Raw genomic sequence first — 25153 nt, forward strand, 5'->3', positions numbered from 1 at the left:
CTGGGGTGAAGAGAGGCGGTAGGTGCCTGGGGAAAGAGGTGGTAGGTGCTTGGGTAAAGAGAGGTGGTAGGTGCTGGGGCAAAGAGAGGTGGTAGGTGCTAGGGCGAGGAGAGGTGGTAGTTGCTAGGGCGAGGAGAGGTGGTAGGAGCTGGGGTGAAGAGAGGTGGTTGGTGCTGGGGTGAAGAGAGGCGGTAGTTGCTGGGGTCATGAGAGGCGGTAGGGGCAGTGGTAAAAAGAAGTGGTAGGTGCTGGGGTAAAGAGAGGTGGTAGGTGCTAGGGCGAGGAGAGGTGGTAGGTGCTGCGGTGAAGAGAAGTGGTAGGTGGTAGGTGCTAGGGTGAAGAGAGGTGGTAGGTGCTGGGGTGAAGAGAGGTTGTAGGTGCTGGGGTGAAGAGAGGTGGTAAAAGATGGAGGTGCTGGGGTGAAGAAAGGTGGTAGATGCTGGAGGTGCTAGGGTGAAGAAAGGTGGTAGGTTCTGGGGTGAAGAGTGTTGGTAGGTGCTGGGGTGAAGAGAGTTGGTAGGTGCTGGGGTGAACAGAGTTGGTAGGTGCAGGGGCGAAGAGAGTTGGTAGGTTCTAGGGTGAAGAGAGGTGGTAGGTGCTTGGGTAAACAGAGGTGGTAGGTGCTAGGGTGAGGAGAGGTGGTAGGTGCTGGGGTAAAGATAGGCAGTAGGTGCTGGTGTGAGGAAAGGTGATCGGTACTGGGGTGAAGAGAGGTGCTATGGTGAAGGGAGGTGGTAGATGCTGGAATTGGTGGGGTGAAGAAAGGTGGTAGGTGCTGGGGTGAAGAAAGGGGGTAGGTGCTGGGGTGAAGAGAGGCGGTAGGTGCTGGGGTGAAGAGAGGCGGTAGGTGCTGGAGTGAAGAGAGGTGGTAGGTGCTGGGGTGAAGAGAGGTGGTATGTGCTGGGGTGAAGAGAGGCAGTAGGTGCTGGAGTGAAGAAATGTGGCAGGTGCTGGTGTGAAGAGATGTGGTAGGTGCTTGTTAGACCTGGCACCTTGGCGTGAGTTTCCCTTCCACTTTTTGCTGATGTGAGTTATGTGTTTTGTTGGTGTTGGCTGCTCAGAGCACTGTGCCACTGCCAATCAGTGCCACAGTGCAAGTGCTCCCTTATGAAAAATGTATACATTGATTGGTGTCCATGTTTGGCTTATTTGGTTTACTATCAGCCCCTAGTAAAGTGCACCAGGAGTGCCAGGGCTTGTAAATACAAATGCTGCTGGTGGGCTTGCAGCACTGGTTGTGCCACCCACAGAAGCGGCCTAGTAAAATGTGTCTAAGGTCTGCCACTGCAGAACGTGCGTGCAGTCTGGTACTGTCGCGCTGACTGCACAAGTGCACCCACTTGCCAGTCCCTAAACTTTCCTGTTAGAATGGGGAACCTCTGGTTGGCACAGGTGGTTACTTGTGACATGCAGTGGTCCCTTCTTCCATTTAGGGCAAGAGAATTACCCCTTCAGAACAACCCCTGCTCACCCTATAGGTAGTGTGGCGCGAGCAGTCAGGGCTAAACTTCAGGGCGCTACGTCAGTTAAGCATTTATGATGACACACAGTAAATCACAAAGATCCCCCACAAATGGACAACAGGCGTAAGTTGTATCAAAAATACGTATACTTTATATAAAAGCTTCTTTGTTATGCAGGCTTAGTACAAGACCATAAATAACGGTTGCGGAATGGGAGCCACAAGATGATAGTTAGGCACTGTTCTCTTTTTTGGTAGGCTCTTCTGTTACTGGCGCTTCGTAGCGCTCTTTCGAGTTTGTCCAGTCACGGGGACGCGCAGCGCACCCGAGGTACAGTGATGCGGGGAAATCAGAGCGTTGCGGACCCCGAGTCCGAGAGAGAGTTCACTGTACCTGGGAGCGTACGATGTGTTGGACGAGTCTTCGGTGGGGGGTGCAGGTTCTGCACCTCGAGGGACTCCGGATCTAGAACCAGTGGGCGGCTTTCGGTAGACAGGCGTGGCCCAGGGCCTCCGACACGGACTGTGCGGGAGGTCACTTCAGGGGGTGGCGCGGTCTGAATCTTTCTTGGAGGCGAAGCGGGGCGGCCGGATACGTTACGACGTACGGGTGGCCGTCCGGGGCTTGAACTCGCGTTCCGAGTAGAAATCCGGCGGGAGGGCGAGGGGGCACCAAGCACGCTCCAGTAGCAGGCAGGTGACAGGGAAGCGGGGCGGCCAGACCCGATGGATCAAGAGCGACTCAGGTAGAGCGGGGCTCTCGGCGAGTGGAGGCGGCCAGGCTTCTGGGTGTCACGGCCCTTTTAGATAGTTGAAAAACAAAGTGCAAAGTCTCTTTCAGTCTTTTCCTCTCCTTTCTCAGCAAGGCACCAACTGCAGGCCAATCCCCCAGGTCAGGGAAAGTTACTCCTCCTTCAGCTTCTTCCAGGTCCTTCTAGTCAGGCAGAGTTCCTTCGTGGTTCAATCAGGATCTGATTTCTTAGGAGCAGGGCTCCTACATTTATACCAAGTTTCTTTTGTCTTTACAGGCCAGGGGGGCCTTTACATAATACCAGTCCAGTTCTTTTCAGTGAGGAGCAATTTGTTGTTGGGACTCTGGCTTCTTCTTTCAGCAGGCAGGGCAGAGACATCAGACGCTCTCCAGGGGGTGGAGCCAGCATTGTGGAGGCAGAGCACTGCCCTATTCAGAGTCAAGGTGCACTCCTCCCACCCATCCTGGTGTAATCTCTCTATTCACCACCTGGCAGCCCCAGCCTGTCTCCTGGAACTTCCCAGCCCTGTCACTCAAGCTACACACAAAGAAGATAGCCCTCCCCTCCAGAGGCGGACTGAAATGGTTAGGCACGCAAAGGCTAACTTCTAAAAGTAGCATTTGCAAACCCAGGATATTAAAATAACCTTTACTAAAAGATGTATTCTATTATTCTGAGTTCAGGCATACTAAACATGAATTTCTACCATGCTTCCTGAGCCTGCTAGGATTATAGAGTGTTATAACCTAGCAGCCCATTCTGGCCTATGGAGAGCAGGTAGCCTTACAATAGTGAAAAACGAAAATGACTGTAATTCACTATTAGGACATGCCACACACCTCAGGGCATGTCCCACCTTATCCTTACAATGCACCCTGCCCTAGGGCCTACCTTAGGGGTGACTAACATGAAGGTAAGGGAAGGTTTAGGGACTGGCAAGTGGGGACACTTGCCCAGTCAGCATGACAGTACCAGACTGCATGCAGGTTCTGCAATGGCAGACCTTAGACACCTTTTACCCCGCTGCTTCTGTGGGTGGCACAACCGGTGCTGCAAGCCCACTAGCAGCATTTGGATATACAAGCCCTTGGCACCCCTGGTGCACTCTACTAGGGACTGATAGTAAACCAAATAAGCCAAACATGGAAGTCAATTCACATAATACATTTTCCCATAGGGAAAGCATATGCACCTTAGCACTGGTCAGCAGTGGTAAGGTGCCCAGAGTCATAAAACAGCCAACACCAGGTCAGAAAAAATACAGGAGGAAGGCAAAAAGTTTAGGGATGACCCTGCAAAAAGGGCCAAGTCCAACACTTCCCTTAACTACATATTAGTCACCCCTCTGGTAGGCCCATGGGCAGGGTGCATTGTAGGCATAAGGTAGGACATGCCCTGATGTGTGTGGCATGTCTTAATAGTGAATTACAGCCATTTTCGTTTTTCACTATTTAAGGCTACCTGCTCTCCATAGGCCAGAATGGGCTACTGGAATTACTACACGCTGTAATCCCAGTGGACTCATAGAGCATGGTAGAAAGTCAAGTTTAGTATGCCTGAACTCAGAATAATAAAATACTTCTTTTAGTAAAGTTTATTTTAATATCCTGTGTTTGTAAATACTACTTTTAGAAAGTTAGTATTTACTTGCTTAGCCATGTCAGTCCGCCTCTGCTGTGTGTGTGTGCTGCCTAGTTTCAGTGAGGGGCAGGGCTGGGGAATTCACGGAGACAGGCTGGCTGCCAGGTGGTGGGTAGAGAGATTACACCAGGATGGGTGGGAGGATTACACCTTGACTCTGAATAGACCTGTGCTCTGCCACCACAATGCCGGCTCCGCCCCCTGTGGAGCGGCTGATGTCCCTGCCCTGCTGCTGAAAGGAAAGAGCAGAGTCACCACAACAAAGTGCTCCAAAACCGGACTGAGCCAGGCCCCCTGGCGACAAAGAACAAAAGAATTGCTGTATAAAAGAAGGAGCCCTGCTCCTAAGAAATCAGATCCTGTTTGCGCCAAGAAGAAACTCTGCCTGAAGAAAAGGACCTGGGAAAGCTGCATGGAGGAGTACTGTCTCTAAGCCTGAGAGACTGGCCTGTGGTGGGTGCCTTGCTGCTGAAAGGAGAGGAGAAGACTGAAGAAAAGACCTTTATTCAACCTGTGCTTTACAAACAATCTCCAAGGGCTTGCGTGTGAACTTGCCCCCTGAACTGCGCCCCAGGAACAGTGGGAGCTACCTTTCCCTGGAAGAAGAGGAAGCTGCTGTGGGTGACCCTGCAACGCTGACCCCAGAGAACCTGTGTGCCCCCATCTCGCTGAGCACCGTGACCTCTGGCTGCCCGGGCTGCTGTGAGCACCGTGAAGACCAGCCCGCCTGGCCTGACCAAAGCAAACAACTGCCCCCTCGAGCCGTAGCTCGCAATGTGAAGGGAGACGACCTGCGTCCAAGCGCCGAGCCTCTGCGACCCTGAGCCGCTGAGACCACTGTAAGGACCCAAGGTGCACTGTTCGGCGAACCTGGTGTCTGCCGACAGTGCGACGCGCTGAGAATCACCCCCGAGCGGCCCCTCCTCCTCCTGACCTCCGTGGTGTGCTGAGACATCGCCGAGCGCCGCCGAAGCATCGCCGTCCACTGAAGAGCCGGGACTGCAGCGCGACGCGGGACGCCCTTTGCGGGACTGCTGAGGCCGCCACGAACTCCCTACAAAGACCCAAGGTACCGTGAATTGAGAGCGCCCTCGTACGAACCATACTTGCCTTCGTACGGTCCGTACCAGCGCTGGCGTCGCGCTACGCTATTCACGCGTGAAGCGTGAGCTTTGGTACGGTTTACCTCAGCTGTACGGAGCGTCCCAGCGAAGGTACGGTTCGTACAATTGAGAATATATAGACGTTGCTCACGCGGGAAGCGTGAGGTTTGGCAAGAGGCGTACCGGACTTGTACGACGCGTACCTACGAGGGTACGGTCCGTACGGCTCAAGTCCTCGTACGCGTGCTCACGCGAGAAGCGTGAAAAACGGCACGACGCGTCCAAATAGCGGTACAAAGCGTACGGAAAGCGCCACGAAGCGCACAGACCTCAAAGAAGCGCATTTTGAACCAAGAATTGCCATTTTAAGAACTGTGGACCCCTGAAAAGTCATTACAAGTAACTGGAACCTCATTTGAAGTGAAGAACTGTATTTTTAAAGCCTGCTTGAAGAAACCTTTTATATAAAGAGTTTATTTTTACAAAATACAGCCTTGTGTCTCTGTGTGGTGGGTTGGTGGTTGTTGGGTGGGACATCTTGAATGCTTAACCTAATGCCCTCTCGAATCTAGCCTGACTGTTCGCGCCACGTTACCTAGAGGGTGATCAGGGGTTATTTTCCCAGAGTAATCCTTTGCCCTGACTTAGAGGAAAGGGTCCCTGCTTGTCGCAAGTGCATACCTGCGCCAACCAGAGACCCCGGATTCTAACAGTGCTGGGGTGAAGTGAGGTGGTAGGTGTTGGGGCGATGAGAAGTGGTAGGTGCTGGGGTGAAGAGAGGTGGTAAGTGCCTGGTTGAAGAGAGGTGGTAGGTGCTGGGTTGAAGAGAGGTGGTAGGTGCTGGGGTGAACAGAGGTGGCAAGTGCCTGGTTGAAGAGAGGTGGTAGGTGCTGGGATGAAGAGAGGTGGTAGGGGCTGGTTTGAAGAGAGGTGGTAGGGGCTGGGTTGAACAGAGGTGGTAGGTGCTGGGTTGAAGAGAGGTGGTAGGTGCTGGGTTGAATAGAGGCGGTAGGTGCTGGGTTGAAGAGAGGCGGTAGGTGCTGGGGTGAAGAGAGGTTGTAGGTGCTGGGTTGAAGAGAGGTTGTAGGTGCTGGGGTGAACAGAGGTGGTAGGTGCTGGGCTGAAGAGAGGCAGTAGGTGCTTGTGTGACGAGAGGTGGTAGGTGCTGGGATGAAGACAGGTGCTAGGGTGAAGAGAGTTGGCAGGTGCTGGTGTGAAGAGATGTGGCTGGTGCTGGGGTGAAGAGAGGTGGTAGGTGCTGGGGTGAAGAGAGGTGGCAGGTGCTGGGGTGAAGAGAGGTGGGTAGTGCTGGGGTGAAAAAATGTGGTAAGTGCTGGGGTAAATGGAGGTGGTAGGCGCTGGGGTGAAAAGAGGTGGTAGGTGGTGCCATGAAGAGAGGTGGTTGGTGCTATGGTGAAGAGAGGTTGCAGGTGCTGGTGTGAAGAGATGTGGTAGGTGCTGGGGTGAAGAGATGTGGTAGGTGCTGGGGTGAAGAGAGGTGGTAGGTGCTGGGGTGAAGAGAGGTGGTAAGTGCTGGAGTGAAGAGGGGTGGTAGATGCTGGAGGTGCTGGGGTGAAGAGAGGCGGTAGGTGCTGGGGTAAAGAGAGGCAGTAGGTGCTGGGGTGAAGAGAGGCGGTAGGTGCTGGGGTGAAGAGAGGCGGTAGGTGCTGGGGTGAAGAGAGGGGGTAGGTGCTGGGTTGAAGAGAGGTGGTAGGTGCCTGGGGAAAAAGGTAGTAGGTGCTGGGGTAAAGAGAGGTGGTAGGTGCTGGGTTGAAGAGAGGTGGTAGGTGCTGGAGTGAAGAGAGGTGGTAGATGCTGGAGGTGCTGGGGTGAAGAGAGGCAGTAGGTGCTGGGGTAAAGGGAGGCGGTAGGTGCTAGGGCGAGGAGAGGTGGTAGGTGCTGGGGTGAAGAGAGGTGGTTGGTGCTGCGGTGAAGAGAGGCGGTAGTTGCTGGGGTCATGAGAGGCGGTAGGTGAAGGGGCAAAGATAAGTGGTAGGTGCTGGGGTAAAGAGAGATGGTAGGTGCTAGGGCGAGGAGAGGTGGTAGGTGCTGGGGTGAAGAGAGGTGGTAGGTGCTGCGGTGAAGAGAAGTGGTAGGGGCTAGGTGCTAGGGTGAAGAGAGGTGGTAGGTGCTGGGGTGAAGAGAGGTGGTAGGTGCTGGAGTGAAGAGAGGTGGAATATGCTGGAGGTGCTGGGGTGAAGAGAGGCAGTAGGTGCTGGGGTAAAGAGAGGCGGTAGGTGCTGGGGTGAAGAAAGGCGGTAGGTGCTGGGGTGAAGAAAGGCGGTAGGTGCTGGGGTGAAGAAAGGCGGTAGGTGCTGGGGTGAAGAAAGGGGGTAGGTGCTGGGGTGAAGAGAGGCGGTAGGTGCCTGGGGAAAGAGGTGGTAGGTGCTGGGGTAAAGAGAGTTGGTAGGTGCTGGGGTAAAGAGAGGTGGTAGGTGCTAGGGCGAGGAGAGGTGGTAGGAGCTGGGGTGAAGAGAGGTGGTTGGTGCTGGGGTGAAGAGAGGCGGTAGTTGCTGGGGTCATGAGAGGCGGTAGGTGCTGGGCTAAAGAGAAGTGGTAGGTGCTGGGGTAAAGAGAGGAGGTAGGTGTTAGGGCGAGGAGAGGTGGTAGGTGCTGGGGTGAAGAGAGGTTGTAGGTGCTGGGGTGAAGAGAGGTTGTAGGTCCTGGGGTGAAGAGAGGTGGAAGGTGCTGGGGTGAAGAGTGGTGGTAGGTGTTGGGGTGAATGGGTGAAGAGAAGCAGTAAGTGCTGGGGTGAAGAGAGGTGGTAAATGCTGGGTTGAACGGGTAAGGAGTGGCGGTAGGTGCTGGGGTGAAGAGAGGCGGTAGGTGCTCGGTAGAAGAGAGGTGGTAGGTGCTGAGGTGTAGAGGTTGTTGGTTGCTGGGGTGAATAGAGGTTATAGGTGCTGAGGTGAAGAGAGGTTGTAGGCGCTGGGGTGAACAGAAGTGGTAGGTGCTGGGGTGAAGAGAGGCAGTAGGTGCTTGTGTGAGGAGAGGTGGTAGGTGCTGGGATGAAGACAGGTGCTAGGGTGCAGAGAGTTGGCAGGTGCTGGTGTGAAGAGATGTGGCTGGTGCTGGGGTGAAGAGAGGTGGTAGGTGCTGGGGTGAAGAGAGGGGGTAGGTGCTGGGGTGAAGAGAGGTGGCAGATGCTGGTGTGAAGAGATGTGGTAGGTGCTGGGGTGAAGAGAGGTGGTAGGTGCTGTGGTCATGAGAGTTAGTAGGTGCTGGAGTGAAGAAATGTGGTAGGTGCTGGGGTGAAGAGAGGTGGTAGGTGCTGGGGTGAAGAGAGGTGGTAGGTGCTGGAGTGAAAAGAAGTGGCAGATGCTGGAGGTGCTGGGGTGAAGAGAGGCAGTAGGTGCTGGAGTGAAGAGAGGCGGTACGTGCTGGGGTGAAGAGCGGCGGTAGGTGCTGGGGTGAAGAGAGGGGGTAGGTGCTGGGGTGAAGAGAGGCGGTAGGTGACTGGGGAAGGAGGTGGTAGGTGCTGGGGTAAAGAGAGGTGGTAGGTGCTGGGGTAAAGAGAGGTGGTAGATGCTAGGGCGAGGAGAGGTGGTAGGAGCTGGGGTGAAGAGAGGCGGTAGTTGCTGTGGTCATGAGAGGCGGTAGGTGCTGGGGTGAAGAGAGGCGGTAGGTGCTTGTGTGAGGAGAGGTGGTAGGTGCTGGGATGAAGACTAGTGCTAGGGTGCAGAGAGTTGGCAGGTGCTGGTGGGAAGAGAGGTGGTAGGTGCTGGGGTGAAGAGAGGTGGTAGGTGCTGGGGTGAAGAGAGGTGGTAGGTGCTGGGGTGAAGAGAGGCGGTAGGTGCTGGGGTGAAGAGAGGTGGTAGGTGCTGGGGTGAAGAGAGGGGGTAGGTGCTGGGGTGAAGAGAGGCGGTAGGTTCCTGCGGAAAGAGGTGGTAGGTGCTGGAGTAAAGAGAGGTGGTAGGTGCTGGGGTAAAGAGAGGTGGTAGGTGCTAGGGCGAGGAGAGGTGGTAGGAGCTGGGGTGAAGAGAGGCAGTAGTTGCTGTGGTCATGAGAGGCGGTAGGTGCTGGGGTATAGAGAGGCGGTAGGTGCTTGTGTGAGTAGAGGTGGTAGGTGCTGGGATGAAGTCAGGTGCTGGGGTGCAGAGAGTGTGCAGGTGCTGGTGTGAAGAGATGTGGCTGGTGCTGGGGTGAAGAGAGGTGGTAGGTGCTGGGGTGAAGAGAGGGGGTAGGTGCTGGGGTGAAGAGAGGTGGGTAGTGCTGCGGTGAAAAAATGTGGTAAGTGCTGGGGTAAAGAGAGGTGGTAGTCGCTGGGGTGAAAAAAGGTGGTAGGTGCTGGGGTGAAGAGAGGTGGCAGATGCTGGTGTGAAGAGATGTGGTAGGTGCTGGGGTGAAGAGAGGTGGTAGGTGCTGGGGTCACGAGAGTTGGTAGGTGCTGGAGTGAAGAAATGTGGTGGGTGCTGGGGTGAAGAGAGGTGGTAGGTGCTGGGGTGAACAGATGTGGTAGGTGCTGGGGTGAAGAGAGGTGGCAGATGCTGGAGGTGCTGGGGTGAAGAGAGGCAGTAGGTGCTGGAGTGAAGAGAGGCGGTAGGTGCTGGGCTGAAGAGAGGCGGTAGGTGCTGGGGTGAAGAGAGGGGGTAGGTGCTGGGGTAAAGAGAGGTGGTAGGTGCTAGGGCGAGGAGAGGTGGTAGGTGCTGGGGTGAAGAGAGGTGGATGGCGCTGCGGTGAAAAGAGGCGGTAGTTGCTGGGGTCATGAGAGGCGGTAGGTGCTGGGGTAAAGAGAAGTGGTAGGTGCTGGGGTAAAGAAAGATGGTAGGTGCTAGGGCGAGGAGAGGTGGTAGGTGCTGGGGTGAAGAGAGGTGATAGGTGGTGCGGTGAAGAGAAGTGGTAGGTGGTATGTGCTAGGGTGAAGAGAGGTGGTAGGTGCTGGGGTGAAGAGAGGTGGTAGGTGCTGGAGTGAAGAGAGGTGGTAGATGCTGGAGGTGCTGGGGTAAAGAGAGGCGGTAGGCGCTGGGGTGAAGAGAGGCGGTAGGTCCTGGGGTGAAGAGAGGTGGTAGGTGCTGGGGTGAAGAGAGGGGGTAGGTGCTGGGGTGAAGAGAGAAGGTAGGTTCCTGCGGAAAGAGGTGGTAGGTGCTGGGGTAAAGAGAGGTGGTAGGTGCTGGGGTAAAGAGAGGGGGTAGGTGCTAGTGCGAGGAGAGGTGGTAGGAGCTGGGGTGAAGAGAGGCGGTTGTTGCTGTGGTCATGAGAGGTGGTAGGTGCTGTGGTAAAGAGAGGCGGTAGGTGCTGAGGTGAAGAGAGGCGGTAGGTGCTGGGGTGAAGAGAGGGGGTAGGTGCTGGGTTGAAGAGAGGTGGTAGGTGCCTGGGGAAAGAGGTGGTAGGTGCTGGGGTAAAGAGAGGTGGTAGGTGCTGGGGTGAAGAGAGGTGGTAGGTGCTGGAGTGAAGAGAGGTGGTAGATGCTGGAGGTGCTGGGGTGAAGAGAGGCGGTAGGTGCTGGGGTGAATAGAGGTGGTTGGTGCTGCGGTGAAGAGAGGCGGTAGTTGCTGGGGTCATGAGAGGTGGTGGGTGCTGGGGTAAAGAGAAGTGGTAGGTGCTGGGGTAAAGAGAGATGGTAGGTGCTAGGGCATGGAGAGGTGGTAGGTGCTAGGGTGAAGAGAGTTGGTAGGTGCTGTGGTGAAGAGAAGTGGTAGGTGGTAGGTGTTAGGGTGAAGAGAGGTGGTAGGTGCTGGGGTGAAGAGAGGTGGTAGGTGCTGGAGTGAAGAGAGGTGGTAGGTGCTGGAGTGAAGAGAGGTGGTAGATGCTGGAGGTGCTGGTGTGAAGAGAGGCGGTAGGTGCTGGGGTAAAGAGAGGTGGTAGGTGATGGGGTGAAGAAAGGCGGTAGGTGCTGGGGTGAAGAGAGGAGGTAGGTGCTGGGGTGAAGAGAGGGGTTAGGTGCTGGGATGAAGAGAGGCCGTAGGTGCCTGGGGAAAGAGGTGGTAGGTGCTGGGGTAAAGAGAGGTGGTAGGTGCTGGGGTAAAGAGAGGTGGTAGGTGCTAGGGCGAGGAGAGGTGGTAGGAGCTGAGGTGAAGAGAGGTGGTTGGTGCTTGGGTGAAGAGGGGCGGTAGTTGCTGGGGTCATGAGAGGCGGTAGGTGCTAGGGTAAAGAGAAGTGGTAGGTGCTGGGGTAAAGAGAGGAGATAGGTGCTAGGGCGAGGAGAGGTGGTAGGTGCTGGGGTGAAGAGAGGTTGTAGGTGCTGCAGTGAAGAGAAGTGGTAGGTGCTAGGGTGAAGAGAGGTGGTAGGTGCTGGGGTGAAGAGAGGTTGTAGGTGCTGGGGTGAAGAGGGGTTGTAGGTGCTGGGGTGAAGAGAGGTGGTAGGTGCTGGGGAGAAGAGTGGTGGTAGGTGTTGGGGTGAATGGGTGAAGAGAAGCAGTAAGTGCTGGGGTGAAGAGAGGTGGTAGGTGCTGGGGTGAAGAGAGGTCGTAGATGCTGGGTTGAACGGGTAAGGAGTGGCGGTAGGTGCTGGGGTGAAGAGAGGCGGTAGGTGCTGGGGAGAAGAGAGGTGGTAGGTGCTGAGGTGTAGAGGTTGTAGGTGCTGGGGTGAAAGGAGGTTATAGGTGCTGCGGTGAACAGAGGTGGTAGGTGCTGGGGTGAAGAGAGGCGTTAGGTGCTTGTGTGCGGAGAGGTGGTAGGTGCTGGGATGAAGACATGTGCTAGGGTGAAGAGAGTTGGCAGGTGCTGGTGTGAAGAGATGTGGCTGGTGCTGGGGTGCAGAGAGGTGGTAGGTGCTGGGGTGCAGAGAGGGGGTAGGTGCTGGGGTGAAGATAGGTGGGTAGTGCTGGGGTGAAAAAATGTGGTAAGTGCTGGGGTAAAGAGAGGTGGTAGGCGCTGGTGTGAAGAGATGTGGTAGGTGTTGGGGCGAGGAGAGGTTGTAGGTGAGGGGGGTGAAAAGAGGTGGTTGGTGCTGCAGTGAAGAGAGGCGGTAGTTGCTGGGGTCATGAGAAGCGGTAGGTGTTGGGGTAAAGAGAAGTGGTAGGTGCTGGGGTAAAGAGAGATGGTAGGTGCTGGGGTGAAGAGAGGCGTTAGGTGCTTGTGTGAGGAGAGGTGGTAGGTGCTGGGATGAAGACAGGTGCTAGGGTGAAGAGAGTTGGCAGGTGCTGGTGTGAAGAGATGTGGCTGGTGCTGGGGTGCAGAGAGGTGGTAGGTGCTGGGGTGAAGAGAGGTGGGTAGTGCTTGTGTGAGGAGAGGTGGTAGGTGCTGGGATGAAGACAGGTGCTAGGGTGAAGAGAGTTGGCAGGTGCTGGTGTGAAGAGATGTGGCTGGTGCTGGGGTGCAGAGAGGTGGTAGGTGCTGGGGTGAAGAGAGGTGAAGAGTGCTGGGGTGAAAAAATGTGGTAAGTGCTGGGGTAAAGAGAGGTGGTAGGCGCTGGGGTGAAAAGAGGTGGTAGGTGGTGCCATCAAGAGAGGTGGTTCGTGGTAGGTGCTATGGTGAAGAGAGGTTGCAGGTGCTGGTGTGAAGAGATGTGGTAGGTGTTGGGGTGAAGAGAGGTGGTAGGTGCTGGGGTCACAAGAGTTGGTAGGTGCTGGAGTGAAGAAATGTGGTAGGTGCTGGGGTGAAGAGAGGTGTGTAGCAAGGAGGCCTCGTCAGGCCTTAGTACTACGGGCTCTACCGACTGGTGGTCAGCATGTTCCCCTTTCGCCCCTCTGTGTTCTCCTCACCAGGACGCCTGGAAAGAAAGCCCAGACGAATGGGAGACGGCATTTCCCCATGAGAGTCAACGCGGTCCCTTTAACCCGAACCAGAATCAGCCTGAGGCCCCGCCTACCAACAACGTCATGACCCTTTCATTGGATAAAGCCCCGGATGCCCTGGACGAGGGGTGGCACACACCCCGGATGCAGAGACTGAAGGTAGGTGCCTGGGGAAGGAGGTGGTAGTTGATGGGGTAAAGAGAAGTGGTAGGTGCTGGGGTAAAGAGAGGTGGTAGGTGATAGGGCGAGGAGAGGTTGTAGGTGCTGGGGTGAAAAGAGGTGGTTGGTGCTGCAGTGAAGAGAGGCGGTAGTTGCTGGGGTCATGAGAGGCGGTAGGTGTTGGGGTTAAGAGAAGTGGTAGTTGCTGGGGTAAAGAGAGATGGTAGGTGCTAGGGCGAGGAGAGGTGGTAGGTGCTGGGGTGAAGAGAGGTGGTAGGTGCTGCGGTGAAGAGAAGTGGTAGGTGGTAGGTGCTAGGGTGAAGAGAGGCGATAGGTGTTGGGGTGAAGAGAGGCGGTAGGTGCTGGGGTGAAGAGAGGGGGTAGGTGCTGTGGTGAAGAGAGGCGGTAGGTGCCTAGGGAAAGAGGTGGTAGGTGCTGGGGTAAAGAGAGGTGGTAGGTGCTGGGGTAAAGAGAGGTGGTAGGTGCAAGGGCGAGGAGAGGTGGTACGACCTGGGGTGAAGAGATGTGGTTGGTGCTGGGGTGAAGAGAGGCGGTAGTTGCTGGGGTCATGAGAGGCGGTAGGTGCTGGGGTAAAGAGAAGTGGTAGGTGCTGGGGTAAAGAGAGGTGGTAGGTGCTAGGACGAGGAGAGGTGGTAGGTGCTGGGGTGAAGAGAGGTGGTAGGTGCTGCGGTGAAGAGAAGTGGTAGGTGCTAAGGTGAAGAGAGGTGGTAGGTGCTGGGGTGAAGAGAGGTTGTAGGTGCTGGGGTGAAGAGAGGTGGTAGGTGCTGGCGTGAAGAGTGGTAGTAGGTGTTGGGGTGAATGGGTGAAGAGAAGCAAAGTGCTGGGGTGAAGAGAGGTGGTAGGTGCTGGGGTGAAGACAGGTGGTAGATGCTGGGTTGAATGGGTAAGGATTGGCGGTAGGTGCTGGGGTGAAGAGAGACGGTAGGTGCTGGGGAGAAGAGAGGTGGTAGGTGCTGAGGTGTAGAGGTTGTAGGTGCTGGTGTGAAGGGAGGTTATAGGTGCTGGGGTGAAGAGAGGTTGTAGGTGCTGGGGTGAACAGAGGTGGTAGGTGCTGGGGTGAAGAGAGGCGTTAGGTGCTTGTGTGAGGAGAGGTGGTAGGTGCTGGGATGAAGACAGGTGCTAGGGTGAAGAGAGTTGGGAGGTGCTAGTGTGAAGAGATGTGGCTGGTGCTGGGGTGCAGAGAGGTGGTAGGTGCTAGGGTGAAGAGAGGTGGTAGGTGCTGGTGTGAAGAGAGGTGAGTAGTGCTGGGGTGAAAAAATTTGATAAGTGCTGGGGTAAAGAGAGGTGGTAGGCGCTGGGGTGAAAAGAGGTGGTAGGTGGTGCCATGAAGAGAGGTGGTTGGTGGTAGGTGCTATGGTGAAGAGAGGTTGCAGGTGCTGGTGTGAATAGATGTGGTAGGTGCTGGGGTGAAGAGAGGTGGTAGGTGCTGGGGTGAAGAGAGGTGGTAGGTGCTGGGGTCACAATAGTTGGTAGGTGCTGGAGAGAAGAAATGTGGTAGGTGCTGGGGTGAAGAGAGGTGGTAGGTGCTGGGGTGAACAGAGGTGGTTGGTTCTGGGGTGAAGAGAGGTGGCAGATGCTAGAGGTGCTGGGGTGAAGAGGCAGTAGGTGCTGGGGTGAAGAGGGGCGGTAGGTGCTTGGGTGAAGAGAGGCGGTAGGTGCTTGGGTGAAGAGAGGCGGTAGGTGCTGGGGGTGAAGAGAGGGGGTAGGTGCCTGGGGAAGGAGGTGGTAGGTGCTGGGGTAAAGAGAGGTGGTAGGTGCTGGGGTAAAGAGAGGTGGTAGGTGGTAGGGCGAGGAGAGGTGGTAGGTGCTGGGGTGAAAAGAGGTGGTTGGTGCTGCGGTGAAGAGAGGCGGTAGTTGCTGGGGTCATGAGAGGCAGTAGGTGTTGGGGTAAAGAGAAGTGGTAGGTGCTGGGGTAAAGAGAGATGGTAGGTGCTAGGGCGAGGAGAGGTGGTAGGTGCTGGGGTGAAGAGAGGTGGTAGGTGCTGCGGTGAAGAGAAGTGGTAGGTGGTAGGTGCTAGGGTGAAGAGAGGTGGTAGGTGCTGGGGTGAAGAGAGGTGGTAGGTGCTGGAGTGAAGAGAGGTGGTAGATGCTGGAGGTGCTGGGGTGAAGAGAGGCAGTAGGTGCTGGGGTAAAGAGAGGCGGTAGGTGCTGGGGTAAAGAGAGGCGGTAGGTGCTGGGGTGAAGAGAGGCGGTAGGTGCTGGGGTGAAGAGAGGCGGTAGGTGCTGGGGTGAAGAGAGGGGGTAGGTGCTGGGGTGAAGAGAGGCGGTAGGTGCCTGTGGAAAGAGGTGGTAGGTGCTGGGGTAAAGAGAGGTGGTAGGTGCTGGGGTAAAGAGAGGTGGTAGGTGCGAGGGCGAGGAGAGGTGGTTGGTGCTGGGGTGAAGAGAGGCGGTAGTTGCTGGGGTCATGAGAGACGGTGCTATCTAGATCTGGTTAAAAGAAAACGGTGATTTGGATTTGTTACATATCCAAGATAAGGTTCCATAAGAGGTGTTGTTTTACAGAGCTGGTGGCTCCTAACGGAACCCTTAACCAACTCCTTCTCTTCCCTTGCCAAAGTGGATATGCAACTATAAGTTTCTTTGCACCAGTTGATGTCCCCTTTTACCAGGGTCTCGGGAGAAAGATACAGCTCTGGTCTCCCGAGATTTTTGGCCAGGGTCCAAATGTATTTCAACCAGGGTATATACAAACCATGATCGAGCGAGAGACAATCTCTCAAGATGGTGTGGTTCAAGTGTAAATCCGGGTTAAGCCAGATGGTAATCCATTTCGGTAGGCGGTAGGTGCTGGGGTGAAGAGAGGGGGTAGGTGCTGGGGTGAAGAGAGGCGGTAGGTGCCTGGGGAAGGAGGTGGTAGGTGCTGGGGTAAAGAGAGGTGGTAGGTGCTGGGGTAAAGAGAGGTGGTAGGTGCTAGGGCGAGGAGAGGTGGTAGGTGCTGGGGTGAAGAGAGGTGGTTGGCGCTGCAGTGAAGAGAGGCGGTAGTTGCTGGGGTCATGAGAGGCGGTAGGTGCTGGGGTAAAGAGAAGTGGTAGGTGCTGGGGTAAAGAGAGATGGTAGGTGCTAGGGCAAGGAGAGGTGGTAGGTGCTGGGGTGAAGAGAGGTGGTAGGTGCTGCGGTGAAGAGAAGTGGTAGGTGGTATGTGCTAGGGTGAAGAGAGGTGGTAGGTGCTGGGGTGAAGAGAGGTGGTAGGTGCTGGAATGAAGAGAGGTGGTAGATGCTGGAGGTGCTGGGGTAAAGAGAGGCGGTAGGCGCTGGGGTGAAGAGAGGCGGTAGGTGCTGGGGTGAAGAGAGGTGGTAGGTGCTGGGGTGAAGAGAGGGGGTAGGTGCTGGGGTGAAGAGAGGCGGTAGGTTCCTGCGGAAAGAGGGGGTAGGTGCTGGGGTAAAGAGAGGTGGTAGGTGCTGGGGTAAAGAGAGGGGGTAGGTGCTGGGGTAAAGAGAGGGGGTAGGTGCTAGGGCGAGGAGAGGTGGTAGGAGCTGGGGTGAAGAGAGGCGGTAGTTGCTGTGGTCATGAGAGGTGGTAGGTGCTGGGGTAAAGAGAGGCGGTAGGTGCTGGGGTGAAGAGAGGCGGTAGGTGCTGGGGTGAAGAGAGGCGGTAGGTGCTGGGGTGAAGAGAGGGGGTAGGTGCTGGGGTGAAGAGAGGGGGTAGGTGCCTGGGGAAAGAGGTGGTAGGTGCTGGGGTAAAGAGAGGTGGTAGGTGCTGGGGTGAAGAGAGGTGGTAGGTGCTGGAGTGAAGAGAGGTGGTAGATGCTGGAGGTGCTGGGGTAAAGAGAGGCAGTAGGTGCTGGAGTGAAGAGAGGCGGTAGGTGCTAGGGTGAAGAGAGGCGGTAGGTGCTGGGGTGAAGAGAGGGGGTAGGTGCTGGGTGAAGAGAGGCGGTAGGTGCCAGGGGAAGGAGGTGGTAGGTGCTGGGGTAAAGAGAGGTCGTAGGTGCTGGGGTAAAGAGAGGTGGTAGGTGCTAGGGCGAGGAGAGGTGGTAGGTGCTGGGATGAAGAGAGGTGGTTGGCGCTGCGGTGAAGAGAGGCGGTAGTTGCTGGGGTCATGAGAGGCGGTAGGTGCTGGGGTAAAGAGAAGTGGTAGGTGCTGGGGTAAAGAGATGGTAGGTGCTAGGGCAAGGAGAGGTGGTAGGTGCTGGGGTGAAGAGAGGTGGTAGGTGCTGCGGTGAAGAGAAGTGGTAGGTGGTATGTGCTAGGGTGAAGAGAGGTGGTAGGTGCTGGGGTGAAGAGAGGTGGTAGGTGCTGGAGGTGCTGGGGTGAAGAGAGGCGGTAGGTGCTGGGGTAAAGAGAGGCGGTAGTTGCTGTGGTCATGAGAGGCGGTAGGTGCTGGGGTAAAGAGAGGTGGTAGGTGCTAGGGCGAGGAGAGGTGGTAGGAGCTGGGGTGAAGAGAGGCAGTAGTTGCTGTGGTCATGAGAGGCGGTAGGTGCTGGGGTATAGAGAGGCGGTAGGTGCTTGTGTGAGTAGAGGTGGTAGGTGCTGGGATGAAGTCAGGTGCTAGGGTGCAGAGAGTTGGCAGGTGCTGGTGTGAAGAGATGTGGCTGGTGCTGGGGTGAAGAGAGGTGGTAGGTGCTGGGGTGAAGAGAGGGGGTAGGTGCTGGGGTGAAGAGAGGTCGGTAGTGCTGGGGTGAAAAAATGTGGTAAGTGCTGGGGTAAAGAGAGGTGGTAGTCGCTGGGGTGAAAAAAGGTGGTAGGTGCTGGGGTAAAGAGAGGTGGCAGATGCTGGTGTGAAGAGATGTGGTAGGTGCTGGGGTGAAGAGAGGCGGTAGGTGCTGGGGTGAAGAGAGGGGGTAGGTGCTGGGGTGAAGAGAGGCGGTAGGTGCCTGGGGAAGGAGGTGGTAGGTGCTGGGGTAAAGAGAGGTGGTAGGTGCTAGGGCGAGGAGAGGTGGTAGGTGCTGTGGTGAAGAGAGGTGGTTGGCGTTGCAGTGAAGAGAGGCGGTAGTTGCTGGGGTCATGAGAGGCGGTAGGTGCTGGGGTAAAGAGAAGTGGTAGGTGCTGGGGTAAAGAGGGATGGTAGGTGCTAGGGCGAGGAGAGGTGGTAGGTGCTGGGGTGAAGAGAGGTGGTAGGTGCTGCGGTGAAGAGAAGTGGTAGGTGCTAGGGCGAGGAGAGGTGGTAGGTGCTGGGGTGAAGAGAGGTGGTAGGTGCTGGGGTGAAGAGATTTAGTAGGTTCTGGGGTGAACGAGTGAAGAGAGGCAGTAGGTGCTGGGGTGAAGTTAGGTTGTAGGTGCTGGGGTGAAGAGAGGTGGTAGGTGCTGGTGTGAAGAGAGGCGGTAGGTGCTGGGTTGAAGAGAGGTGGGAGGTGCTGGGGTGAAGAGAGGTGGTAGGTACTTGGGGTGAAGAGAGGTGGTAGGTGCTAGGTTGAAGAGAGGCGGTAGGTGCTGGGGTGAAGAGAGGCGGTAACAGTTGGGGTGAAGAGAGGTGGTAGGTGCTGGGGTGAAGAGAGGAGGTAGGTGCTGGGGTGAAGAGAGGTGGTAGGTGCTGGGGTGAACGAGTGAAGAGAGGCGGTAGGTGCTGGGGTGAAGAGAGGTTGTAGGTGCTGGTGTGAAGAGAGGTTGTAGGTGCTGGGGTGAAGAGAGGTGGTAGGTGCTGGGGTGAAGAGAGGCGTTAGGTGCTTGTGTGAGGAGAGGTGGTAGGTGCTGGGATGAAGACAGGTGCTAGGGTGAAGAGAGTTGGCAGGTGTTGGTGTGAATAGATGTGGCTGGTGCTGGGGTGCAGAGAGGTGGTAGGTGCTGGGGTGAAGAGAGGTGGGTAGTGCTGGGGTGAAAAAATGTGGTAAGTGCTGGGGTAAAGAGAGGTGGTAGGCGCTGGGGTGAAAAGAGGTGGTAGGTGGTGCTATGAAGAGAGGTGGTTCGTGGTAGGTGCTATGGTGAAGAGAGGTTGCAGGTGCTGGTGTGAAGAGATGTGGTAGGTGCTGGGGTGAAGAGAGGTGGTAGGTGCTGGAGTGAAGAGAGGTGGTAGGTGCTGGAGTGAAGAGAGGTGGTAGATGCTGGAGGTGCTGGTGTGAAGAGAGGCGGTAGGTGCTGGGGTAAAGAGAGGCGGTAGGTGATGGGGTGAAGAAAGGCGGTAGGTGCTGGGGTGAAGAGAGGCGGTAGGTGCTGGTGTGAAGAGAGGCGGTAGGTGCTGGGGTAAAGAGAGGCGGTAGGTGATGGGGTGAAGAAAGGCGGTAGGTGCTGGGGTGAAGAAATGTGGTGGGTGCTGGGGTGAAGAGAGGTGGTAGGTGCTGGGGTGAAGAGAGGTGGTAGGTGCTGGGGTGAACAGAGGTGGTAGGTGCTGGGGTGAAGAGAGGTGGCAGATGCTAGAGGTGCTGGGGTGAAGAGAGGCGGTAGGTGCTGGGGTGAAGAGAGGCGGTAGGTGCTGGGGAGAAGAGAGGTGGTAGGTGCTGAGGTGTAGAGAGGCGGTAGGTGCCTGGCGAAGGATGTGGTAGTTGATGGGGTAAAGAGAAGTGGTAGGTGCTGGGGTAAAGAGAGGTGGTAGGTGATAGGGCGAGGAGAGGTTGTAGGTGCTGGGGTGAAAAGAGGTGGTTGGTGCTGCAGTGAAGAGAGGCGGTAGTTGCTGGGGTCATGAGAGGCGGTAGGTGTTGGGGTAAAGAGAAGTGGTAGGTGCTGGGGTAAAGAGAAGTGGTAGGTGCTGGGGTGAAGAGAGGCGTTAGGTGCTTGTGTGAGGAGAGGTGGTAGGTGCTGGGATGAAGACAGGTGCTAGGGTGAAGAGAGTTGGCAGGTGCTGGTGTGAAGAGATGTGGCTGGTGCTGGGGTGCAGAGAGGTGGTAGGTGCTGGGGTGAAGAGAGGTGGGTAGTGCTTGTGTGAGGAGAGGTGGTAGGTGCTGGGATGAAGACAGGTGCTAGGGTGAAGAGAGTTGGCAGGTGCTGGTGTGAAGAGATGTGGCTGGTGCTGGGGTGCAGAGAGGTGGTAGGTGCTGGGGTGAAGAGAGGTGGGTAGTGCTGGGGTGAAAAAATGTGGTAAGTGCTGGGGTAAAGAGAGGTGGTAGGCGCTGGGGTGAAAAGAGGTGGCAGGTGGTGCCATGAAGAGAGGTGGTTCGTGGTAGGTGCTATGGTGAAGAGAGGTTGCAGGTGCTGGTGTGAAGAGATGTGGTAGGTGTTGGGGTGAAGAGAGGTGGTAGGTGCTGGGGTCACAAGAGTTGGTAGGTGCTGGAGTGAAGAAATGTGGTAGGTGCTGGGGTGAAGAGAGGTGGTAGGTGCTGGGGTGAACAGAGGTGGTAGGTGCTGGGGTGAAGAGAGGTGGCAGATGCTAGAGGTGCTGGGGTGAAGAGAGGCGGTAGGTGCTGGGGTGAAGAGAGGCGGTAGGTGCTGGGGTGAAGAGAGGGGGTAGGTGCTGGGGTGAAGAGAGGCGGTAGGTGCCTGGGGAAGGAGGTGGTAGTTGATGGGGTAAAGAGAAGTGGTAGGTGCTGGGGTAAAGAGAAGTGGTAGGTGATAGGGCGAGGAGAGGTTGTAGGTGCTGGGGTGAAAAGAGGTGGTTGGTGCTGCAGTGAAGAGAGGCGGTAGTTGCTGGGGTCATGAGAGGCGGTAGGTGTTGGGGTAAAGAGAAGTGGTAGGTGCTGGGGTAAAGAGAGATGGTAGGTGCTAGGGCGAGGAGAGGTGGTAGATGCTGGGGTGAAGAGAGGTGGTAGGTGCTGCGGTGAAGAGAAGTGGTAGGTGGTAGGTGCTAGGTTGAAGAGAGGCAATAGGTGTTGGGGTGAAGAGAGGTGGTAGGTGCTGGGGTGAAGAGAGGGGGTAGGTGCTGTGGTGAAGAGAGGCGGTAGGTGCCTGGGGAAAGAGGTGGTAGGTGCTGGGGTAAAGAGAGGTGGTAGGTGCTGGGGTAAAGAGAGGTGGTAGGTGCAAGGGCGAGGAGAGGTGGTACGACCTGGGGTGAAGAGATGTGGTTGGTGCTGAGGTGAAGAGAGGCGGTAGTTGCTGGGGTCATGAGAGGCGGTAGGTGCTGGGGTAAAGAGAAGTGGTAGGTGCTGGGGTAAAGAGAGGTGGTAGGTGCTAGGACGAGGAGAGGTGGTAGGTGCTGGGGTGAAGAGAGGTGGTAGGTGCTGCGGTGAAAAGAAGTGGTAGGTGCTAAGGTGAAGAGAGTTGGTAGGTGCTGGGGTGAAGAGAGGTTGTAGGTGCTGGGGTGAAGAGAGGTGGTAGGTGCTGGGGTGAAGAGTGGTAGTAGGTGTTGGGGTGAATGGGTGAGGAGAAGCAAAGTGCTGGGGTGAAGAGAGGTGGTAGGTGCTGGGGTAAAGACAGGTGGTAGATGCTGGGTTGAACGGGTAAGGATTGGCGGTAGGTGCTGGGGTGAAGAGAGACGGTAGGTGCTGGGGAGAAGAGAGGTGGTAGGTGCTGAGGTGTAGAGGTTGTAGGTGCTGGGGTGAAGGGAGGTTATAGGTGCTGGGGTGAAGAGAGGTTGTAGGTGCTGGGGTGAACAGAGGTGGTAGGTGCTGGGGTGAAGAGAGGCGTTAGGTGCTTGTGTGAGGAGAGGTGGTAGGTGCTGGGATGAAGACAGGTGCTAGGGTGAAGAGAGTTGCCAGGTGCTGGTGTGAAGAGATGTGGCTGGTGCTGGGGTGCAGAGAGGTGGTAGGTGCTAGGGTGAAGAGAGGTGGTAGGTGCTGGTGTGAAGAGAGGTGGGTAGTGCTGGGGTGAAAAAATTTGATAAGTGCTGGGGTAGAGAGGTGGTAGGCGCTGGGGTGAAAAGAGGTGGTAGGTGGTGCCATGAAGAGAGGTGGTTGGTGGTAGGTGCTATGGTGAAGAGAGGTTGCAGGTGCTGGTGTGAAGAGATGTGGTAGGTGCTGGGGTGAAGAGAGGTGGTATTTGCTGGGGTGAAGAGAGGTGGTAGGTGCTGGGGTCACAAGAGTTGGTAGGTGCTGGAGTGAAGAAATGTGGTAGGTGCTGGGGTGAAGAGAGGTGGTAGGTGCTGGGGTGAACAGAGGTGGTTGGTTCTGGGGTGAAGAGAGGTGGCAGATGCTAGAGGTGCTGGGGTGAAGAGGCAGTAGGTGCTGGGGTGAAGAGAGGCGGTAGGTGCTTGGGTGAAGAGAGGCAGTAGGTGCTGGGGTGAAGAGAGGGGGTAGGTGCCTGGGGAAGGAGGTGGTAGGTGCTGGGGTAAAGAGAGGTGGTAGGTGCTGGGGTAAAGAGAGGTGGTAGGTGGTAGGGCGAGGAGAGGTGGTAGGTGCTGGATTGAAAAGAGGTGGTTGGTGCTGCGGTGAAGAGAGGCGGTAGTTGCTGGGGTCATGAGAGGCAGTAGGTGTTGGGGTAAAGAGAAGTGGTAGGTGCTGGGGTAAAGAGAGATGGTAGGTGCTAGGGCGAGGAGAGGTGGTAGGTGCTGGGGTGAAGAGAGGTGGTAGGTGCTGCGGTGAAGAGAAGTGGTAGGTGGTAGGTGCTAGGGTGAAGAGAGGTGGTAGGTGCTGGGGTGAAGAGAGGTGGTAGGTGCTGGAGTGAAGAGAGGTGGTAGATGCTGGAGGTGCTGGGATGAAGAGAGGCGGTAGGTGCTGGGGTAAAGAGAGGCGATAGGTGCTGGGGTAAAGAGAGGCGGTAGGTGCTGGGGTGAAGAGAGGCGGTAGGTGCTGGGGTGAAGAGAGGTGGTAGGTGCTGGGGTGAAGAGAGGCGGTAGGTGCTGGGGTGAAGAGAGGGGGTAGGTGCTGGGGTGAAGAGAGGTGGTAGGTGCCTGGGGAAAGAGGTGGTAGGTGCTGGCGTAAAGAGAGGTGGTAGGTGCTGGGGTAAAGAGAGGTGGTAGGTGCGAGGGCGAGGAGAGGTGGTTGGTGCTGGGGTGAAGAGAGGCGGTAGTTGCTGGGGTCATGAGAGACAGTAGGTGCTGGGGTAAAGAGAAGTGGTAGGTGCTGGGGTAAAGAGAGGTGCTAGGTGCTAGGGCAAAGAGAGGTGCTAGGTGCTAGGGCAAGGAGAGGTGGTAGGTGCTGGGGTGAAGAGAGGTGGTAGGTGCTGGAGTGAAGAGAGGTGGTAGGTGCTGGGGTGAAGACAGGTGGTAGATGCTGGGTTGAACGGGTAAGGAGTGGCGGTAGGTGTTGGGGTGAAGAGAGGCGGTAGGTGCTGGGGAGAAGAGAGGTGGTAGGTGCTGAGGTGTAGAGGTTGTTGGTTGCTGGGGTGAATAGAGGTTATAGGTGCTGAGGTGAAGAGAGGTTGTAGGTGCTGGGGTGAACAGAGGTGGTAGGTTCTGGGGTGAAGAGAGGCAGTAGGTGCTTGTGTGAGGAGAGGTGGTAGGTGCTGGGATGAAGACAGGTGCTAGGCTGCAGAGAGGTGGTAGGTGCTGGGGTGAAGAGAGGTGGCAGATGCTGGTGTGAAGAGATGTGGTAGCTGCTGGGGTGAAGAGAGGTGGTAGGTGCTGGGGTCACGAGAGTTGGTAGGTGCTGGAGTGAAGAAATGTGGTAGGTGCTGGGGTGAAGAGAGGTGGTAGGTGCTGGGGTGAACAGAGGTGGTAGGTGCTGGGGTGAAGAGAGATGGCAGATGCTGGAGGTGCTGGGGTAAAGAGAGGCAGTAGGTGCTGGAGTGAAGAGAGGCGGTAGGTGCTAGGGTGAAGAGAGGCGGTAGGTGCTGGGGTGAAGAGAGGGGGTAGGTGCTGGGTGAAGAGAGGCGGTAGGTGCCAGGGGAAGGAGGTGGTAGGTGCTGGGGTAAAGAGAGGTGGTAGGTGCTGGGGTAAAGAGAGGTGGTAGGTGCTAGGGCGAGGAGAGGTGGTAGGTGCTGGGATGAAGAGAGGTGGTTGGAGCTGCGGTGAAGAGAGGCGGTAGTTGCTGGGGTCATGAGAGGCGGTAGGTGCTGGGGTAAAGAGAAGTGGTAGGTGCTGGGTTAAAGAGAGATGGTAGGTGCTAGGGCGAGGAGAGGTGATAGGTGCTGGGGTGAAGAGAGGTGGTAGCTGCGGTGAAGAGAAGTGGTAGGTGGTATGTGCTAGGGTGAAGAGAGGTGGTAGGTGCTGGGGTGAAGAGAAGTGGTAGATGCTGGAGGTGCTGGGGTGAAGAGAGGCGGTAGGTGCTGGGGTAAAGAGAGGCGGTAGTTGCTGTGGTCATGAGAGGCGGTAGGTGCTGGGGTAAAGAGAAGTGGTAGGTGCTGGGGTAAAGAGAGGCGGTAGGTGCTGGGGTGAAGAGAGGCGGTAGGTGCTGGGGTGAAGAGAGGGGGTAGGTGCTGGGGTGAAGAGAGGCGGTAGGTGCCTGGGGAAAGAGGTGGTAGGTGCTGGGGTAAAGAGAGGTGGTAGGTGCTGGGGCAAGGAGAGGTGGTAGGTGCTAGGGCGAGGAGAGGTGGTAGGAGCTGGGGTGAAGAGAGGTGGTTGGTGCTGGGGTGAAGAGAGGCGGTAGTTGCTGCGGTCATGGGAGGCGGTAGGTGCTGGGGTAAAAAGAATTGGTAGGTGCTGGGGTAAAGAGAGGTGGTAGGTGTTGGGGTGAATGGGTGAAGAGAAGCAGTAAGTGCTGGGGTAAAGAGAGGTGGTAGGTGCTGGGGTGAAGAGAGGTGGTAGATGCTGCGGTGAAGAGAAGTGGTAGGTGGTAGGTGCTAGGGTGAAGAGATGTGGTAGGTGCTGGGGTGAAGAGAGGTGGTAGGTGCTGGAGTGAAGAGGGGTGGTAGATGCTGGAGAGGCGGTAGGTGCCTGGGGAAAGAGGCGGTAGGTGCTGGGGTAAAGAGAGGAGGTAGGTGCTGGGGTGAACAGAGTCAGTAGGTGCTGAGGTGAAGAGAGGCGGTAGGTGCTGGGGTAAAGAGAGGCGGTAGTTGCTGTGGTCATGAGAGGCGGTAGGTGCTGGGGTAAAGAGAAGTGGTAGGTGCTGGGGTAAAGAGAGGCGGTAGGTGCTGGGGTGAAGAGAGGGGGTAGGTGCTGAGGTGTAGAGGTTGTTGGTTGCTGGGGTGAATAGAGGTTATAGGTGCTGAGGTGAAGAGAGGTTGTAGGTGCTGGGGTGAAGAGAGGTGGTAGGTGCTGGGGTGAAGAGAGGCGATAGGTGCTGGGGTGAAGAGAGGGGGTAGGTGCTGGGGTGAAGAGAGGCGGTAGGTGCCTGGGGAAAGAGGTGGTAGGTGCTGGGGTAAAGAGAGGTGGTAGGTGCTGGGGTAAAGAGAGGTGGTAGGTGCGAGGGCGAGGAGAGGTGGTTGGTGCTGGGGTGAAGAGAGGCGGTAGTTGCTGGGGTCATGAGAGACGGTAGGTGCTGGGGTAAGCTGGGGTAAAGAGAGGTGCTAGGTGCTAGGGCAAAGAGAGGTGCTAGGTGCTAGGGCAAGGAGAGGTGGTAGGTGCTGGGGTGAAGAGAGGTGGTAGGTGCTGGGGTGAAGAGGTGGTAGGTGCTGGGGTGAAAAGTGGTGGTAGCTGTTGGGGTGAATGGGTGAAGAGAAGCAGTAAGTGCTGAGGTGAAGAGAGGTGGTAGGTGCTGGGGTGAAGACAGGTGGTAGATGCTG

Source organism: Triturus cristatus, chromosome 1_1, assembly GCF_964204655.1.
Source record: "Triturus cristatus chromosome 1_1, aTriCri1.1, whole genome shotgun sequence".
Lineage (NCBI taxonomy): Eukaryota > Metazoa > Chordata > Amphibia > Caudata > Salamandridae > Triturus > Triturus cristatus.